The 16,324-nt window shown below is 40.1% G+C and overlaps 1 long non-coding RNA gene across 1 annotated transcript in view; it reads left to right on the forward strand.

Moving 5' to 3' along the window:
- LOC146763849 (uncharacterized) overlaps positions 1 to 15,903 on the forward strand; it is a 38,951-nt gene extending 23,048 nt beyond the window's left edge. The window contains exons 3-4 of the long non-coding RNA XR_014951066.1: positions 4,135 to 4,224; positions 8,003 to 15,903. This is a non-coding gene — a long non-coding RNA (uncharacterized LOC146763849). The remainder of the gene's footprint in view (positions 1 to 4,134; positions 4,225 to 8,002) is intronic.
- The last annotated feature ends 421 nt before the right edge of the window (positions 15,904 to 16,324 follow it).

Here is a 16,324-nt window from a genome sequence, read left to right on the forward strand (position 1 = left end):
TTGTTTTAGGCTATTTTTGAACAATTCAGAAAAATAAAATCTTTTTTTGCCTTGTGGCCTAATTTTCCTTACAAACAAATTAGTTGTCTTCATGGATAATATTAAACAGATGAAAAGGACAACATAATTCAGGACGACATGCAAAACAAATTCCTCATATCTATCCATTTCACAATCCTCAGCTTCAAAGAGGCTGTGGCTGAACCAGCATCTTGCTCACCCTCCACCAGCCAGCCTTTGCCATGGGGTCTGCAGACAGAGAACTGTACTGTCCCTTCTCTTTCCATTGGGTATCCGATAACTTGCAGATTGTCCCCCTGTGCTGGGCACTGGTGAGGCCACACCTCGAGTGCTGTGTCCAGTTCTGGGCCCCTCACTGCAGGAAAGACACTGAGGAGCTGGAGTGAGCCCAGAGAAGGGCAATGGAGCTGGGAAAGGGTCTGGAGCACAAGTTCTGTGAGGAGCAGCTGAGGGAGCTGGGGGTGTTTATCCTGGAGCAAAGGAGGCTCAGGGGAGACCTTATCACTATCTACAACTCCCTGGAAGGAGGTTGTGGCCAAGTGAGGGTCAGTCTCTTCTCCCAGCAGAACAAGAGGAAATAGCGCCAAGATGTGCCAAGGGAGGTTCAGATTGGACATTAGGAAGGATTTCTTCATGGGAAGGTGTTGTAGCACGGTACGCGCTCCTCGCCGCGGCACTCCGAGCCGTGCCAGGCTGGGTGGTGAGGGAAGAGAACGGGCGGCCGCTTCCCCCTGCAAGCTCTGCAGTTCAGTTCGTGGCGTGCGGGGACAGACGAAGGCGACACGGGACTTGGGGGTGAACGGGATGGTTTTATTCCATGAGCCCCAAGACCCCCTCGGGGGCGGGAGCAGAGGTTTTATACAGAACTCAGGAGGACGGGTGTAGGAACAGCAACCAATGAGGGAATAGCAGGGGAGGAGTTTAGGGCAGAACTAACATCTGGAAGTTGAGGAGGGGGCTAGAATGAATGACAGGGAAGGTTCTAGGGAAAGGGGCAGGGAAAGGGAGGATTGACCACTTGGAGATGGGGGGGGGGGGAAACAGATATTAAACAAATATCAAATGAAAGAAAAACACACCACCGCAGGAAGGGTTGTTAAGCATTGGAACAGACTGTCTGATGAAATGGTGGAGTCACCATGCTTGGAAGTGTTCAGAAAGGTTGTGGACGTGGCCCTTGAGAACATGATTTCAAGAATAATATGATGGTGCTATGTTAATGGTTGGCCTTGATGATCTTAAGGGTCTCTTCAACCTTAAGGAGTCTACAAAGGAGTCTAAAATGCACAGGCAGACCTAACTGGTGTCTCCATTTTGGAGGTAGGAAATTTCTCAAACACTTGCAGCAAAAATATGGTTTAGGTCCCAAAAATAAAATCTAGTGTCACACTTTATATTTCACAGAGGAGTGATTTTGAAGGACTTCCAAGGCAGCAGTGTTGTTAGATTTTTTTTTTTTTTAAGCTTATGACTGGAATGTGTAGACCAGATTTCCACACTTTCCCATGATCATAAAATTTTCTCACCAAAATACTGTACAAACACAGGGCTCTTTTTCTTCTTCAGAGAGGAGTCTGGACTGCTGACTTCTATCTTCCAGCTTCTAAATCTTCAGTTGCATGGAACTCCATGACTTTTTGCTGTTGAGCACTGCACTTGGCAGAATTACATAGAAGAAATACATCCCTGAATCTATCTTTGAACACAGTGTCTTTCTGCGTTTACAATGAGCCATCAGTTCTCAAATTCTGGCCCAAGCTGCCACAGTGCTTTAGGAAATGGTGTGACCTTTGAGGCAGAATCAGTGCAGGGGGCACTAAAGAGTGATCTAAATTCTGATGGGGAAGAAGTAAGAGGTACAGAAGCCTCACTGTGTTACTGAAAGGTAGTGGTAATGGATATGACAGCATAAACCAACATGGTCTAGAGAGGGGAAAAAATAGCCTTATACCTTGGACAGCAGAATGCATCAGTCAGCAAAATAACTGCTTTTGCCTTCTTGTAAATCTTGTCCCTATTTTGGGGTTAGAAATATTATTGCAACTTTTTCTTAATGGGTTGTAGACCATCTTCTTGAGCCTTATGAAGGGCTCTCTGGGCACCTGAAATATTTGGTGTATTTGTTCTCATGAAGAGCATGCTGTTTATTTTTTTCTGTTTTGAAGGGTTTTGCGATATCAGCCTGGTAAACTGTAATTCTTTTTTCCAGGAAAAAAAAAATTAAATTAATGATTCAACACACTGGAAAGTAGTGCTGCCAAGTCTGACAGGAGCTGAAATTTAGCTGCTTGAGCACAGTTTACAGATTATTTGCAGTGGTATAGGACCTGTTTTGAGCTCAGAGATCAGCCCAGGTCAAGAGACAGTTTATGCCCAGTACAATAACTAGCCCTAACATGGGTATGCTATACAGAGATACCAGTTTTTACCTGAGGTTGGTAGGATGGGCTGCTGTGAACTGAGTTTGACAAGGTAATATGTTCTTATGTAGGTGGTAAGGAATAGATATATCCAACCCTAAAAAATAGCCATTCAGACCTTGAAAAGACAATGTAAATTCATAAATATAAGTGAGAGAGAAGTTATGCTGAGGCACTGGAGTTGTGACATCTGCTTAGACTTTTTCCTGTGATTGGTTACTCACAATCCTTGACTGAAATTTATTAGGAGTGTGCATAGTGGCACTGTGAAAAGAGAGATGAGCAATACCATTGTCCTGACAGAAGTGTTTGGTGAATGGGTCTTCAACACACTACTCCCACAGTTATTGCCCACAACCACACTTGCTCTGTATGTTCTCTGCACCTGTTCTAACTTCCTTGACAGTTTATATGGCATTGTTTTGTCTTGCAAACACATGAGTTCCCAGAACAGGGCAAAAATAATCTGGACAGTAGTAAAGCAGACTGCATTCTGTAAACCATTGCCTGAGAAGTGTGAAGAGATTGCTCAGAAAAGCAGAAAAGTCCCAAGCATCCTGAGGAAGCTTCTCCAGCAAGATTCAAAGACTTGGTCTAAAAGCTTATGTGTAATTATGTGCACCAGCAGTAGCCACCTGGCCATTATTTATTTTTGTTTCATATGTGTGAGGAAAAGCTCAATACCTTCTGGATATTGTGGTTTACACCAGCATTATTCATGTCTTTTCCCAGGCCTCTATAAGCTGGGAAAGTCACCTTGCGTTCAACCAATACTGGGTGTATCCCTCTTTGGCTATTGTCAAGGAGCCAGCATTTCATCTCTCAGCAGGCACATTGCAGTCACATAATGGAGGCAGGAACTCAACTGAAATAAAGCAATGCTGAGAGCTTGTCAGAAATGTAAATGATATTGCACCTATTGTCAGCAGCATATCCTCCATTGTTCTCACAGTTGTTTCCCAGCTGAAAAAATGCTGGGAAGCCTGCATGATGAAAGCAGAGCCTGTTTACTGTAACATGCTCTGTCATGAACAGCTAACTGATCTCATGCTGCAAGTAGCATACTTCTGTGGAAGGGAAAACTGAGTGCTGAAACGAAGTGTTCACGGTGGTGCAAAGCTGCAGCCTCAGAGTCTCCTTTGGCTGTGTCACTATCACAAGGAAGGCTGAAAATGAAGTTATCAGGGGTGGGGAAAAGGTGGCTCCTGCTGACCTGTGCTGGAAGTAAAGATAGAAGGATCTCACAAGGTTTGTTCCAGGAGAGAAAAGATTACTCTGTGGGGGAAAGAGAAAGAACAGGAATTTAGACGAAAACCAAGCAAAGAAAATCTCTAACCTCAGGAAGATCACAAGGGATTTCTGCACACATTTTGTTTAGCTGTCCTTAAATAATGGAAACCAGAGAAATGCTGGGTTTTAGATACTGAAAATAAACACACAGCATGTCAACAGAAGAGTTGCAAAGAAAGACAATGTAAAATAATTTGCCAGTTCCTCTTTCTCATAATCACACAATATAAAAATAAGGCCACAGTTGTATTTTTATTCTTTCCCTCCAAAATTTCTTTGATGCTTTCTCTGTAATGGTAGCTATTTCAGTATATCTCAGAAAATTTAGTTCTAGCTATCTCATTAGGACAATAGCAGTGGCAAAGTCAGATGTAGCTAATGACACCATGTATTTACATTACAGAAATACTGCTCATCACTTTTTAGAAGAGTTTCCCATGAGGTAATGGCATGAGTCAGCATGAAGGCTGAACAGCATAGACACAATGAAAAGGTAATTTGAACAGAGATAAGTATGATTTGTTTTGTGCCTGTTGCCTTTGACTAGCGCTCTGATCATACCAAGGCTTTTTGGTTTTGCCCAGCAGTTATGCTTGCAAGAATGGTAAACCTGTAGGGATAAATTTCTGTATCTGCACATTTCTGGAAGAAACTTAAAGGAATAAGCTATGAAAATTAGTTACTAGTTGACAGTAAGCGGACAAAGTCAAATTTGGTCTGTTGACAACTATTAGCAGCACTGGTAGAGGTGACATATTTGTTACTGGTTTAGTAGAAGTTGTGTATATATATGAAAATGTTTTATTGCAAGAATAATTCTTTTTTTCCTTATCAGAAAGATGTCCTTAATATAATAACAAAAACATATAAATGTGCAACTATTCTGTGTGTATCAGTTAGATCTTCTTCCATTTCCATTTAACTGCCTTTCACTTTGCTGGGTGTAAAGGGAACCACTCTCCTCTGAGACCTCTTCTATTCTGGTCTTGTTTGAGGCAGGGGAACAAAATGGAAATTTGAATTCACATCAGTTTGTTACTGATCTTCTTGAACCCTCACCTTCCCTTTCCTGTAGCACCACAGTACAATAGAACAACAATTTATTTCATGGTAGAACTTCCATGACCTTTGTCATAAACCTGAATAACAATGATACCATACAGACATGTACTTTATTTATTCATAAAAACCTTGATATAGATTACTCTGTGATATGATGAGAATTGTTTTGGTGTAGAGCACATTTGTCTACACTTTTCTAAAACTCTGCTCTTCCACTTGGATTGTAGAATTAATCACCTGTCTCTATTTTGCATTTTGAACCTGTCATCAGGGAACAGCATAGCAAAACCTGTTGCAGATATCTTTCTACCTCCATCTCACCTGCCTTTAATCCACTGAGTGGGTGTTCGTCCTTGATTGTAAGAAAGTTCTCAGATGCATCACCTTTCATTTCCAAATACCTGGAAGGCAACCTCCAGTAGTTTGACCATTTTACTTATCGTATCCAAATTTAAGGCCAAGTAAAAAGGATGTTCTGCAGTGTTCCCTATAGCAATAGGATTTTTGGGGCATTTATTGACCTGGTAATGTTGCACAAGGAATTTAAGAGTGGATTTTCTTTTAGTTTGTCTGGATGAAATTGCCAGATTGGAAAACTGTAATTTGTTTGTCAGAATTTGTTTCAATGTTTGAGCTAAGAAAGAAACATCCAGTCTATTGAGGAACTGTTAGTAAGTCAAATTGCTTTAGACTTTGTTAAACCTGGCCTTTTCCACATTAAAAAAAAAGAAAAAAGTAATTATTTTATTGGTTATTGAACATTATTTTATGATTAGAACTTTTGGTATATAATTGATGGAAGTAAGGAGGGAAATGACCATGCAGAAGAACAGTAGTGTGTGAGTACAGAGTATTAATAAATATTTTTGGTTAAATGTGTCTAGGTTTGGATTCACATCCCCAGACACATAATCCTCTTAATTCTGGTCAAAAGAATCCTGTTTATCTAAACAGAAGAGAAATTAATGCCATTAATCGAAGACATACAGAGTTTTGTTATGTGAACTAGTGTAGAAAGGAAAAGAAAAAAAGGCCATTGAATTAATACAGAATGATTGTAAGTATTACACAAAAAACAAATATCAGTACTATGTTCTCTCATCAAATTTAACTCACTCCCGCATTCCAGTACTGTGGAACTTCAGTTTAGGTGGTACTGAGACCTCCTGTTCAGCTCTCAGCTGCCTTTTTTCAGCATTGTAGAGCTTGCTTTATGCCATAGTCAGACCAAATGTGACAGAGAAACTACATTGGGTCAACTGCAACTGCCAGCAGGGAGGTTCATAATTCAAATACTTAACATCCTTGTATTTAAAAACAGTTTACAAAGAGAAGGAAGGAAGAGTACATTAAAAATGTATTAACTGTGAACATGCCATTCAGCCTCTTGTTGAAGTCTGAGTGTCAGGATTTGTTTGTGGCCAGTTGGTGTGTGATGTTCTCTTCAGACTGGCAGGTGAGGTGGTTTTTTCATGCTGTTGGATCTGGATCCCATGTAGGAGAATGAATATTTTCAAAAATCTGATTGGAAAAGCAAAAATCCTCTTGAACCTGAAAAATCAGAGATGGGTATCTGACTGCAGCTTGAAGAACAAGAGTCATCTGGAAGCTTTTTGAACCCAGACAAAACATGGCATATGTAAGGAATTGCATAAATTTTGGATTTTTGTACTTAATCCAGTGACACTGGAATAATTTGCTAGCCATAATCAAGGTTCACCCTCTCACTTTGTGATGAGCAGTCTGTGCTGTGCATAATGAGGGGAAACTTTGTCCTCCCCTAATGGCACCTGTGCCTCCTCTCTCTTGGCCCTATGGAATGCATCTCTTTGGTCCTTCTCTGCCCTTGCTGCTGTCCAGAGGAAGCATGCCCTTCCGGGTCCTAAACAGCTTTCCCATTTTCCCTGACAGCAGGACCTGGGCCTATGCTGCCATTTAAAAGAAGGACCAGCTAAGGATTGTGTAGCAGAGGGCATCTTGGACTGGGTTGTCAGCAGTATTGGTTTTTGGGAGGACAGGCAGCTAGAGCAGGCAGAGGAGCAGTGCCCTTGGCTGCACTGGGGGAATGGGACACATGCAAGAGGCCCCAGAGTCAGCTATACTGAGCAGATGACAGTGTTCCTTTCCTGCAGAGGCGCTTGATGGCAAGAGCAGCCATGCAGAAAACCTACATGCAAAGATATAGAACAGCGCTCCTGCAAAAAAACACTTCTAGGCAAGGTGTTGTGATTTACACTGGCCCTGCACAGCACAGTAGTATCTGCCTGGCCTTTTCCCTTGAATGTAATCAATCTAAGGAATTCTGCAGTGGCACTTACTTTATTATGAAAAGGCCAGAGCAAACCTCCAGAGAATGTCATCCTCTGTTTCACTGTTTCTGCACCTGTGATACAAAAAATACGAAAAGGTGATCCACAGACTGCTTTTCAAAATATAAGAAACCACAGTCAGGCTTCAGATTTTAATTTATTGCACTTATTTTATTGCTTTCATTTTATTTGGTGCTTGTATATAAAGAAGGGAGACAAAGAAAAAATGGAGTGTGATATTAGAATTTATCTATACACCTTTTCAATTTTTTTTACACTAGTTATGAAATGAATAAAATAAGGTCAAAAAATGTAAATAAAATTCAAATATAAGCCTAATTTTTACTAGCAACATAGACAACTTTTCTTTTATGCCCGATTTTTCTCTTCAGAAAAAGAAACATTCTTTAAACCCTTGCAAGGCAAGGATAAAGAGATTTCCTCTGGGATATGGCTAGAAACTATTTAAAAGTTCAAGGGAAAAAGTTTCTACAGCTTTCCTGATGAGACAGTCCTGAACCTAATTAGTGCTCATTGGGTCTTTCCTGCTCTTTAGGTCCACCCTTCCTTTATTTTCTTATAGTGAGCTATTAATTTGTAACAGTAGAATAAAATGGGAACTAGTCTTATTTGCAACGAATCAAAACCCTATATTAACATTGCAAACTCCTACTAATGTTTTCTACTATAACATCCAATAATTCTTGCTGACTAGATTAGATTTTCATCTTGATCCATATGGCAGCACTTTCTTAGGGAAATGAAGTTGCTTTACTTGGCTTGAAATACGAGCAAAACCTAACAGAAACCTTTCCCTGAACCTTTTTTTCTCCATCTAAGCCTACTTGTGTTTGTAGTAATTCTGTATAAAGGTCACTTCCAATTTTCTTCACCCTGAAGGCTTCCCAGTAAAACCTCAGAAGATGTCCTGACAAGCTCTGCCTGACATCTGCTCCTCCAGTTTCACAGAAATGATGACACCACCATGCTTGCCTCCCTGGGAACCTGGCAAAAGAACCTGACTGTGCACAAAGTGAATCTTCACTCATTAAAACATACAGAGACATTGTACAAAGAAGTCTTTTGCACTTATCTCCAGGTAAGATATTAAAGAGCAGAAAAAGGGCGAGAAGATAGGAGAGGTTTAATAAATTTTCTTTTATAATAATGATCTCCACAGGACATGGAGCATAGCAAATCCCCAGTTTCTGAAGATCTTATGGACTTGATTCAGATATGCATATGTATAATCTCATGTTAATGTGCAGAAGTTAGAGACCCAATTAGTGCAGGTATACAGAGTTTGTGAGCTGTGGTGTTGTGCAGTCCCACAGTAACCTCAGTGACAGTGACAAAATGCTGGCACTGCTGTCGGGATGGAAGTCATCTGACTTGAGTGGAAATGCACTGACCTGTTTCCCAAGCCAATTTGGCCTGGAGCTGGGTTCCTCTGCAGAGTGCACAAACCAGTTTGTGCTGTTCAAACCATCCCTTGGGAGCAGACAGGCCCTCGTCATGCTGACCCCTGGCCCCTGAGCCTGTGTCCCTGTCACCATTCCTGCTCACCACCTTGCAGCCTCTGGTGCTGAAATACATGTCCCACAGTTGTTTGTCATACTCTGTTTAACTATTTTTTTCAGCAGAGCACTTAATTAAGTCAGACTAATTAAAGGAAACAGTATGCCAGTTGGCCAGTTTTTAGCACACACTGAACATTGTCTTGAACAGTTCCCATAATATTAATGTATAGTGTCTTTGTCCTCAGGGTATTTGCTACTATCAGATGTTTCAACCCTCTTCCTGCTGCATGAAGCTCAAAATTGCAACATATGCTGCAAAACACATACCTTTGTTTCTTAACTCCTGCACCCACATTTTCGCCTGATATTTATCAGCACAGCTAAAATCAGTCTAGGGCAGATATTCAGCTCTTCTGAAGATACATTGCCATGCACCTGGGTCTGCCAGGTTGATTGCTCCTGAAGCTCTTGCAACAGGATAAATTTCCTTACCACCCTTCCTTCATCTCCACAAGTATGCAAAGCAGTGCTCATGTCTTCAGAGTCAGGGATTTAGCAGCTGGGGCAAAATCTGCCTAACAACAAAGTGAAGTGGATTTTTTGCACTGAAAGTATCTGAGCATCAGGCAGCGAGATATTGGAGGCAGTTGCACACATAGTCTGGGATCACAGATGGATGCTCTGGCCACAGAAGAGTCACTGCTGCCAGTGGCTCACCACTGCTCTTCTGTCCTGTGTGGCCACACAGCACAGTGGCCTGCTGCCTCCCACAGTGTCCAGGAAAACTGGATGGGATATTAGGAGCAGCAGACTTTACTGCCAGACCTATCTACCTGTATGCAAATCCCTCAACCAGCAGAAGACTGGAGGGAGGAACACTGGCAGGGTGGTTATGAGCCTCAGGAGGCAGTCATGTCTCACGGGTACACCAGATTCTGGCAGCATGAGTGATGGCCCAAAAAATCTTCTTAATTGGTGCTCCTTAAAAACCAGTTCTCTGCATAAATTCCAACACCGAGAGAAGAAAATCGGTGTGGGCCTGTAGTTGAGTTAGGGTCAATGGGTTGCTTCTAATGTGTCTTGTGACTGAGGGCAATCACATTTCAGCACTTTTTTATTTTGCAAACCTTAGATGAACACTGAATTTTCATGTTTTCTCATATTTTATCTTTGAGAACCAGAGATTACCAAGAGATATGGTTTGTTCTGCTCTAGAAGTGACCACTAGCTATTTCAATTTAGAAGAAATTTAGAAGAAAACAATCCTTTGAGAAAAGCAATGAAATAATTTTTTATGTCTTTTTTTTTTTTTTCCTTAATATCTGGAAAAGTAATTGCTTCTTACTCCAGGTACCTGCAAATAGCAAACAATACTTTAGCTATTTTATTTTCCCTTTTGAAGGGTATTGACAGATTTCTGTTCCTAAATAAGAGGATTTGGTCCAGCAGACTGAAAGTGGGGCATTCTACTAATCTGTACTTGCAGCAAAACAGAACAGTGCAAATCAGATTTTAGCAGCTCTTGTAATAGCTAAGTATTGCATTTTGCAAAACAGTGATTTTGTTGGTACAGTAACACTTCATTGTGTTTTGAATGAAGTCTGTAGGGTGATATGAGGACAGATAAAGTAACACTTCATCTCTGCATAGAGGGCCCTCAGAACTTCTATACTACTGAAGCTCCTGAAGAGTAGAGAAAATTAAAACCAAGTTTCTATCCTGAAGGGAATTCTGGAGTAAAACATTTTTTGTGAGTTTTATTATAAATGCATATGTAGCTAAAGATGCTATTTTTTTTTATGAAGTCAATAATTTTCCAATAATCTTTCATTTGAAGTAATGGGAAAATTGGAAAAGTACTGCTACAAAGTCTAGACAGAATAATAATACATTTTTCTGAACTGCATTCACACCTCCTTCACATTAATTTTCAAGGAATGTGAGGACCCCTGAGTGTATTGCATAAGCCTTCACTGAAGCAGTAGGAAGTAACTCCAAATCCTGGAGGGAACTCATGACTGGTTGTTGGCAGTTTCTGCCAGGGCAGATGCAGCTGAGCCTCCTCCCTGGGGTGCAGGTGACTGGGGCAATAGGAGGCATTGCCCATGGAGCACATTTGGGGGTGATAGCCAGCTGGGAAGAGCTGGGGGAAGCTGGAGAGCTGGGCTGTGCAGGGGTTACTGAATAGAGAGGGGAATAGTTTTTTATATTGTTGTGCTTTCTGTGTTTATTAAACAAATAAACACACCTCCTACCTGGTGTATTTTTTTGCTTACCTTTCTGGTTGGGAAATGTAACCTAAAAGAGACCAGTGGCCATGTACCAACAGTACGCAACTCTCAAGTTCCAGTTACTGATTAAAAGATGACCTAATACAATTAGAAATATTTTAGCTCTGTGCTTGAATAACAAGGAGGAAAGCATATCCTCTTGGAAGATATTTAGGGAGAGAAATTGTTAATTGTGAATTATTTTTTGATTCTTTATAAGATTTTATGCCAGTGTGGAATTTGGGATCATAGGAAGTGAGGAAACTAATACTTTCATCTGCAATCAATTTCTGTTACTGGCAAAAGCCTATATGACTGAAAGGAAGTTGGCAAAAGGAGAGCACTTTAAGAAAAATTTGCTATATCAGAGTGATGAACTCTCTCATCATTGTTGCTCTATACAATTCCACTAGCTCCTGCTACAGAGCATGAATGAAATGCCCAGTGCTGGATTACTTTGGTTTGCTTAAGAACCATACTGTGCACTAGAGAATGAAGAAGTATCCAACTTCTCAACCTCCATTTGTCTGTGCATAATTTACTATAGGTGTAACACAGAAATGTTTCTCACCTTCTTCAGGCTATTTTAATGAAACACTTGCATTATATTGATGCAATCATGTGCATGTATATCCTTTTTAATACAAAACAGATTAATGTGGATTTTGGTGCTAAACAATACTATTCTAAAACAGTAATACTGGCCCAGAGTGAATATTTGGTTAACTAAAAAGTGATTTGATTTTCAGTGTCAAGATGTTTGGAATGTGATGCTGTATCTGATAGAAGATAATCATGCCATGGTCCCTATAGAAAGTGTCACATTCTTCTGTGTGTTCCCTAGGCTGGTGGGTTGCACAAATTTTGGTTGAAGAGTTCTCGGACCTGCTGAATACTCTGAACATCACTCTTTGTGAGATTTAAGTTTCTGCCTAGGTTAGGGTGAAGTATGCTGGGCTAGTAGAATTATCTTCAGTGAGCAGTTATTTCCCAGGTGAATGTATATGGTTTATCGTTCTAAATTGCAGTGTAATTCTTTCTTATCAATCAGCAAGTTTTTGCAAATAAGATTACTTTCCAAAAAAGAAGTCAAGGCCAGAAACTTGTGTGGCTTGGGGTTTCTTTTCCTCCTGGAGGCTTGTTCAGCATGTGGCAGCTGACTGACTTTCTGTGTTGCTGGGATGTCTACCCGGACCTCAAGGTAGAACATCCACCTGCACCTGCTGACAGAGCAATTCCCAAGCAGGTCTGCTATGCTTAGCCACACTCTGTTGGTGAGTTTGTCAATCATGATTATGCTTATGTATATATGTTGCTTCTAAGCAATTTGGTCATTAAGAAAATTACTAGCAAGCTCTCAATAATTTATATAGTTGCATAATATTTCTCATCAACATAATGTAATTCACCTTTTTTAAAAATATAATATTACCTTTTCCAGTGAGGGAAATTATTTTACATCAGCTGAAGTTGGCAATGGAGAGCTACTGGTCACAAGTTACAGCATTTAAAAAAGATCCAGAAATTCTTGGCTTTTTTTCAAAGAAATATTTCTTTGACCACTTCTAGCTAAGATTAAGATAACAATGGGTGTTTCTTCTTCCCAATCATGCCTCTGCTCTGATGTCCACAAAGCTTCACCCTGCCCAGGAAGATGATTCTCCAAGTTCTGTTTTTGTTTTTTTTTTTTTTTTTTTTTTTTTTGAGAAGAAAATTGTTTAGCAAAAATTTCTGCTGTCTGCCCTAATAGGTGAGGCGGAAGTGCCTTTCTTTTTTCTATTAAACTGATCATATCTTGAATTTTGGAGATGAACTTGTGTTTCTGCTGATTTTCCACTAGAGACCTCCATCAGCCCAAATAACCAGTTGTTTTGTAGCTATGATTACTGGGCGTTGCTTGAACAGCTGAGGAGGACATGGCCTTGCCAGTTGGCCTCAGGGAAAAGGTGGAGTCCCAGGTCAAAGGAAAAATGTTTCTGTGAACATTTTTTTTCCTCAGAGAAATTGAGGTTTATCCAAGCAGGTGTGTTGTGAGAATCTGAAGAGGAAGGAATTTTTATGCCTTGAAGCAATTGCACAGAGATGGCAAGAAAGATATAACCTAAAGTATACCTACATTTTCATAATGTGCTCTTGGAGAACTTGAAAGAAAGCTTCCTTCTGAAAAAAATCCAGCCTGTGTGCATCCAGCCATCTTACACTGATGAGATTAAGTGCAAACATGTTCAATTCCTGTAAACTGAAGAATCTGGAAATAAGGCTCCCAGTTTATAAGAATCACAGCAATAACAGGGGGAGGGTGGCTTCCAGCAGCTGAGGTCAGAGCAGGAGAAGCCTGGACTTCTTGGTTTGTTTTGCTGGCCTTCTTGTTTGACTTCAGGGCCAAAGTCACTGCTTCCTCTAATGAATTAAACCAGCCAAACCTGCAAGAGCTGTTATGGCTCAGTAAGATTTTTAGTTCAGGTTTTTGCAAGTGATTTATCCCTTGAGTTTAAGCTCTTAGTTTCTTGGGCACACACTTGAACAGTTAGAATAGCTTTGTGCCTTTATTTTGGCATGAATTTCATCCGCCCTATTATCAACACCAACACTTCCTGTGATTGAAATTAGTTTTGTGACATTCTCAACAGTGTTACCACTACCTTTAAATGTGTTGTAGTGAAACAAAACAGCAGTTATCTTTTATGATCCTTAATTTTCTGGAGTGAAAGTAGCTAGGAAGACAAAAGTACCTAAAATGTATTAAGATAACCCTATAAAGTTGTTAAAGATTCACTGCTACATCAGTTGGATTCTCAGCTTCTATCCTTGCAACTGGGTTTCTGCTAGCTTGAAACCATTATATATTTATTCTCCTAGGAGGTTAAAATGTAGTTAAGTTGGCAAACTATAGCTAAACTCATTGATTTTGTTCTCTGTGTTTCTGGAAAATATATACTCTTCTTGTTCCAGGTAGACCTTGCTGCAAAATGAATATTTGGGCTACTTTACAGGGACTTCTGTTTCATACAGCTTTTTCTGATAATGTGCAGCGCTGTTCTGAGAAACAAATCCTCAAAATTCTATTTGTCTATTTTTGACTGCTGTAGTACAGTGTTAACTACCTGCATTATACTGAATATTATATAAGGGTGAAGGGAGTTGAAGGGAGTGTTTGTATTTATATTTTATGCATGTCATTTGTTTAACTGTGCTCTTTGGTACTGTCTCCCTGATGACAGTCAAATGTGCTTCAGCACAGAAAAAACATGATTTCAGTGAGATGTTGGAACAGAAACTTCTTCAAATTCATAGGTTATAATACTGCCTTCTATTAGGCAGCTGTCTATATTGTCTATATTCTTTAAAATTTTTTCATGCCTTATTAATCAGTAATTATTTTTTTAGTGTGCTAGTGAACTTATCAGGTAAAGATCACTCTTAGGTGAATTGAAAAAATATTTTTTTGCCTATGGCAACAAGCAAAATAATGTTTGAAAGCACAGCACTGATTTTCAGGGGAGGCTCTTTCAAGCAATTTTAAACATGTGGAGGATGATGACATCCGTTAGCCAGATGTGCTAGGCTTGTACCTAAGTGAGAAAGCAACTGGTAAAAATCCTGTAAAGTACATTTCTTGTTTCAAAAACTACTAGAATGTTACATGATTTATTCTCAGATGTGTCCATAATCTAGATTTTGAGTGATAGCAAATGTGAGAAATCAGGATGTTTTGGTTGAAGCCCAAATTTTTTGCCATGTTTTGCTTTAAAGGAGGGTGGTCTCTTAATCTCTGCAATGTCTTCTGAGGGAATGAGTATGCAGGTTTCCATACAACTTGTTAACGTTGGTTGCTCTCAAACTGGATTGCAAAAGAAGTCTCACTTAAAAGACAAATAGTAGCCTGAGGAAATAATTTGGTGGGCTCCTTGTCAAGGATATCTTGCCTTCTCTTGACAGGAACTAAAACTTTTATTGAGGCTGTTTTAAACAGGATATTTAAATATAGGGAATCCAGAAAGTCTGCACATTTTAATTAATAAGCATGTACCTCCAATGTTGAGAACTGAGATGCATGGTCTAGCACTGTCCTGCCATCACTTCTCCTTCAGTCCTTGAGTGCTATATAAAGGCCCTGATGTTCACATTATCTTTCAAGAATGCCTGAAATCGACAGAAAATGCATCAGTTTGCTTAGCACTGATTTTTGTGGGAGATGGAGGTAATCATTGTGTGCCAAGGAGAGCTTTATCACCTCTGTGAGGCTGTTGATTGCAGAGTCCAACATTCCTTTGCTTTGGGAATGGATGCTGACTTTAGGAGAGATTCACACAGCAGCAGAAATACAACAAAGGTATACCATTGGTATAAACTTTAAATTGCAAATCAAATTATTCTGAACATCTACATCTAGTCCTTGGGAGAGATGAATATTAACCCCATGAATCATGGCAGAAGTTCTGTAGAAAGAAAGAAAATCTCAGGAAGTCTCACTAACAGTGATACAGGAGTGATGGCCAAGAGCATGGGTGACAAAAGCCCTTGAAAGTATCAGCTCTTGCTCAAAAGCTTTAGTAAATACTTTGAGTACTTACTGAACTAAGTATGCATGAATATAACGTGTGTAGACCTGACTGAGATAACCACTAAAAAGAAGGCAAAGGAGACTCTCACCTTTCTTCTCCTTTCTTTTATGCTATTTTGTGTGGAAGTCTCAGAAATTGCCTAATTACTGTAGTGCAATTACATAAGGCAGGTACCAATATCATGTCCTTTTAGGTTTGCTAGTTTAAGCAGCACACTTCATATTGCTTGAAATGTTGCTCTCTTATATGCTCATAGTAGTGACAGAAGACATTTACTTCAAGTTATTTTGAAATCTGCAGCTAAGCTTGTGCTCAGTGATACAGCCTGTGATAATAATAGGAAAAAGGATGTTTACTGTAGACTATCACCCCCATTCATCTTGGCCCAGAAGCTGCAGAGGGTGCCAGCATTGCCACCAGTTCACACAGCACTGCAGGAAGCCCTGCCCACCAAGGCAGGTGGGCAGGCAGCCAGGAAAGTGGCCTTTGTCTTAGGGAGAGAGGTTGAGCTGGAAAAATTACTTCAGCAGGCTGCATGTAAAATAGACGTTGTTTTTTTTAGAACTGGCGAATGCACTTAGGTAACCAAGCAATTTCAAAAGCATATGCAGAGCTTGAAGAAGCAGTGGAAGTGCTAGAAGAGTATGTATTGCATGAGATCTAATCCTATAAAATGTGGCTATATTTTCTGGCAGACCCACTCCTGATGGGCATGCAAATGAAATAAATTCTGAGGCAGTACAGTGGTTTTTGTTAGTCCACATGATGTCTGGCACAGCAGCACCATTTTAACATCTGAGATATCAATTGACAGCTATGCAAATGTCCTTTTCAAACTTTTTCTTTGGGTCTGGTGTTTACCACAGC

Source organism: Lonchura striata, chromosome Z (genome assembly GCF_050655825.1).
Source record: "Lonchura striata isolate lonStrDom1 chromosome Z, ASM5065582v1, whole genome shotgun sequence".
Classification (NCBI taxonomy): Eukaryota; Metazoa; Chordata; class Aves; order Passeriformes; family Estrildidae; genus Lonchura; species Lonchura striata.